Source organism: Monopterus albus, unplaced genomic scaffold (assembly GCF_001952655.1).
Source record: "Monopterus albus unplaced genomic scaffold, M_albus_1.0 scaffold474.1, whole genome shotgun sequence".
NCBI classification, from domain to species: domain Eukaryota; kingdom Metazoa; phylum Chordata; class Actinopteri; order Synbranchiformes; family Synbranchidae; genus Monopterus; species Monopterus albus.
The window spans coordinates 147,318-152,260 of record NW_018128354.1 but is presented as its reverse complement, the minus strand read 5'-3'; positions in this window follow the sequence as shown (position 1 = coordinate 152,260).

Sequence of the window (4,943 nt, the reverse complement as noted above, 5' to 3'; positions counted from 1 at the left end):
TCAGACCTATACTCCTGCCTTTCCTCTCCCTGTCTACGAATCCTTCTACCTCCTCTCCTTCTTTGACCAAGAGTAGTCCAATTTCTGCCAGCACCCTGTAGGTCAACAGCACTGGTGGCGATCGTTGTTAACCCGGGCCTCGACCGAGCCGGTATGGAGTTCACACTGATGATTCGCATGTTTTCACGCTGGATGCCCTTCCTAATGCAACTCTCTGTATTTATCCGGGCTTGCAACCGGATGTGGCTAGATTTCCTATTGGCATATTATTAATCTTTATTTTTTCCATTTTCCATATCATTTGAGCATAGGAAAGTCACTTTCACCTTTTCCCGTTTCGGGAATCGTCTCGCATGTTGACATTTGGCACGTGTTTTATGCCAGATGCCCTTCCTGATGCAACCTGGATTCGAACCCGGGGCGCCGCAGGGAGAGCACTGCGCCTTAACCACTAGCCTACCAGGGAAGGCCTCATTTGAGCATGTTGCTCATTATAAACACTGCATAAGAACAGGACATACTTTACTGTCTCAGCCCGACTACACTCTACACAGTGACCTGTGGGGTTTATGCATGGTATATTTTAAACCTGTGGGACCTCTATTCTCAAACAGGCCATTACAATTTCCTCTTTTCTAGTTCCAGTCCATGCCTGCTGCTTCCCAACCCTTTTTAAATCATATATAAGTGTCTACCAGTTTCACAACAGCCCCACTGCTCTTGCCAGACTCTGAACCTGCTTCTTGTCTGTGTCTTGGAGTTGAATACTGCTGTGTGCAGGAATCCAAACGAATTACCACAGTCACAGTTTGTCTAAAGTGCTGACTGAAGGGAAAGTTACTGCTGCCTTCATTTGTATTCATAGACAACACAGTCCTATTTTTCAGGTGGTGGTTTATATTTAAAGAATATTTAATAGAAAAATACAAAGCTCCTATGGAGAGATCACGAGTACAGACATAACAGGTGCCTTCTAGACAGGAGACACATTGCTTGTAGTCATTGTGTGGAGGTTTTGCATGTCTTTGTGGTCATTTGTGGCCCCTGGGTAGAAGGGCCCCATCCCCACCCTTCCTTCACAGGAGCCAAACTGACTACAAATGTGTTTTGTGTCATCTCTCTGAGGCTGATATGGGTATGTGCTCAGGAGGCCCGGTCAGTCTCTGTGTCTCTGTGAAATTAATTCCTGTTATATTTCCTACAACGTGGACTCAACCCAGTCACAGTCTGTAGATACTTTACTACCTCCAGAGACCATGAACAACAAACCCTGCTCTGTGGACTGATGATACACCAGGAGGTTTACAGTCACACAGAGACTGGGCCTAAGAAAGGAAGCCGACCGAGAGCCAGGAGGCACACGTCCAGTAATCAATAGGTAGTGATCAGAGATGACACAAATCCATCTGTGATCGATGGGTGAGGCCATTTTGCATTCAGACGGTAGGACCTGTTTACAGTGACAATGGCATTAGATTAGATTAGATTAGATTACATTAGATTAGATTAGATTAGATTAGGAGACTGAATTATGAGCAGGTACCGAGTGTTATTCTGGGATTCAGACATTTAATCTGATCAACAGGACATAAGTTATGATCAGTCTGACTGGCTGAAGATACTAATACTACTACTCATATTACTGCATCACCTTTTAACTTGGACCACAGTTACTCTTTTATACTTCAGTATTTTATTACTTGATGTTAATCTCATGTATTTATTTCTGTCCACTTCTCTGTCCTTGTCCTGCTGCAACACTTCTTATCTTATCTGTGATATTTGCTGTCGTGAACTGTACTGTGTTGTGTTTGCTCTGATTTATCACATATTGTACTTCATCATTATTAGAAACATTTTAAATTGTACATATAGAGTCACTGTCACATGTAATTCTGTCTGTCCCTTCCGTTTCTACTCGTCTGGCCATAATTGATCCGATGCTTTCTACACCATCACACCACTAGTCAGTATCTGTGTTGCAGCTTCAATCAGGCACCGATCCATGTTTCACCCCTGCTGCCACCATCCCAGGCCAGCTGGGGCTCAGTCGGACTGATGAAGAGTTTGTTTTCAGGTCAGGGGCCCACACGTGCTGGCGCGTTCAGTCCTTATCAGAGACCTCGATTTATCATGAACCTGCTCTTTCTGCTCTTGAACTTCACCATTCGGGAGGTTTCACCCTCAGCAAATATTTACACGATCAGCTGCCAAAGCCCATCAGCGTCTTTCCTAACTTTGTTCCATGTTAGTGGCACAGAGAACAGGTCGAAATCAAATTGTTTTGTACCAAAGCAGCTGCAGCAAACTGCTGGTGTTCGCTGCTGTTACAGCACAGACACTATCCCACGATGTTTAGAGGAAAGTGGGGCTCTGGTTTATGAAGCTCTGATGTTTGTAAGACACATGAAGCAGGTTTAACATGGCGGTGAACAACTGTCTTTCACTGTGATGATGGTTCAAATCCACAACTGTTGATTAATGTGGTCATCTGCATGCAGCTTCATACTGAAGACGCCGGGTCCTAATCACAATCTGGGGGTTTTCTGATCGTGCACATGTTGATTTTCTCTTGTTTTTAGACCATCTGACTTTTTAAGCTGACTCAGTTTAACTGTTTTAGCCTCGGAAATAAATGAAAATAAATCAGATACAACTCTTTAGACAACACACACATCGATGGCATGTGACAAATCAGATGCAGCCTGTTCAGTACTTTACTCAAAGTACTAATACTGTACTGTCAAAGTGCTTCATTACAAATCAAAGTATTGCTTGAGTAAAAGTATGTCAATGAAAAGTATTAAAAGTACTCCATGCAGAAGACGACCCCTGACCCTGATGTACTAGTATTGATATACTACATTTAGTTGTGATTGATCAAGGTGATTAATCTATTTATTTTATTGATTAATTGATCACTTGTTTACTTGCTAAAAATTCAGGAAAGTCACGTCTCACTTTCACTTTCACTTTGTTTTATCCAATCAGCCCAGATCTTCATCCCGTTAACAATGGATCAGACTGGTGGACTGACCAGTGACATCTGACCTCAGCGGCCCAGCTGAGTCCTGACCACAGACATCAGGCAAACAGGGATTATTCTCATTGTCACGTCACCGACCGATCGTTAAATTATTTTAAAACCTTCTTTACAAAACGCTGGTGATGTGTTCAGATGTCTTGCTTTGTCTGGCCAACAGCCCGACACCCAGACTGTTTATCTGTCATTGCAGGCTGATGTCTTCCTGTTTATCTGTGCACGAAGCTGTTCATTGTCCATGCTGTGTTGAAGTCAGGTGTCACTACCTGTACAGCTGCTGTCAGCTGTCTTCCTCAGCTGTGCCTGGCAGCCGGGACAGGCCAACTCCGTGGGGGGGGTCTGAACTGGGATGGACCCTGGCTTATCAGATGACAGCGCTGCAGTTATTGATTAATCCCAGACTGGCTGCACATCAGTTGGTCACAGCTCCCCCACAATAACATACACCAAAACTAACATGGCAGCGCTGGCTCCACCTGAGAATTACTGAGAGGGCGGTCATGTGACAGCGCTCAGAAACAAACCATCTACAGCCGGTTTACCAGCAGGGCTGACTAAAACGTTTTAGCCTGTCAGGAGTTTGTTCGGTTTGTGCATGGAGCTACATTTTGATCTATGAGAGCAGTGACAGCTTTTCGTCACAGTGCTGACTGAGGGTTAGGGTTAACATGTTTGGCCTCCACAGCTTTCTGTCCTCACACACATGTAAAAACAAACATCTACAAATGACCCGGCTGGCTTTAGAACATGTCTCGGTTCACGCTGGGTGTTTGTGGCAGCAGTGCCATGGTACATGACCCGGATTCCAAAGGTAAAGCCTCTCATTTCTCTCCCTGACAGTGCTGTGACGGCTATGGGGTCAGCGTGGAGCTGTTCAGACACCAGCTGTGCTACGACACATCTGGCTCAAAGGTAGGCCACAACACCCTGTGTACATAAAGCCTGAAGGAGAGAAGTCAACTACAACTCCCATGGTGCAACATGTCCAAGCTTCATCTGCAGCTTATAGATGTTGGGTCAGTTGTAGGTGAAGTCAGCGACCGCAGTGACGGACTGTGTTCATAAATCAAACAGCCACATGGTTTGATTCTGTGATTCACACCCCTGACTGGCTCCCTCATAGCCCCCAGCAGCTGAGGCTCATGGGTAATGTAGTATTTAGACCCATCTGCCAAACTCATGAAAACTGATGATCAGAACATGAACCTGTGGGATTGCTGCATTAAACAGCAGGGTCCTGTGTTTCTGTATTCATTAACTGATCAGATCGATAACAATATTAAACTGTAGGTGAGTTAATGGGAGGAAACACAGCAGCTGCTCCTTCCACGGCACAACACTGCTGATTCTGTAGGGGAATAAAACCTGAAAACCATGTGCAGATCATTGAACTGATTCCTTCTGTAAACTCCTTCAAGTCGTTCCCTCACATTCGGCTCCAGTCTCTGCAGGCTAAAGAAATCCAGCCCGTTTTGGTGAGTCCAGCACAGTCCACCTCTTTAGTTTCTTCAACTTAATCAGAGAAAACCATCAGACTTAACTGTGATTAAGTCAAAAATCAGTTTGTATCTTTTGATAAATCACAGTTACCAGAGAGCAGCACAGACTCTGTACCTAGAAAACTAAAGGAGCTCGGTCATTGCAGTGAAGACAAACGTCTGACTTGGTCACCAAGTCCAAAACTACCGGTAACGATCCGGTAGTACTTTGACCTGTGGGGTTCAACCTGGCACATGGAGCCGTGGCCTCCTGTGGAAAAGCCCCGCCCCCCGCGCGTGGTGGCCCTTTGAGCACTCCTTCATGCCGCTCTCTGATTGGCTGCGCGGCGGTGTTCACGTGAACCGTAAGTGGGCTTTGAATACACAGGACAAAAGTGTGTCGATGGTTTAGATAGTGAGGT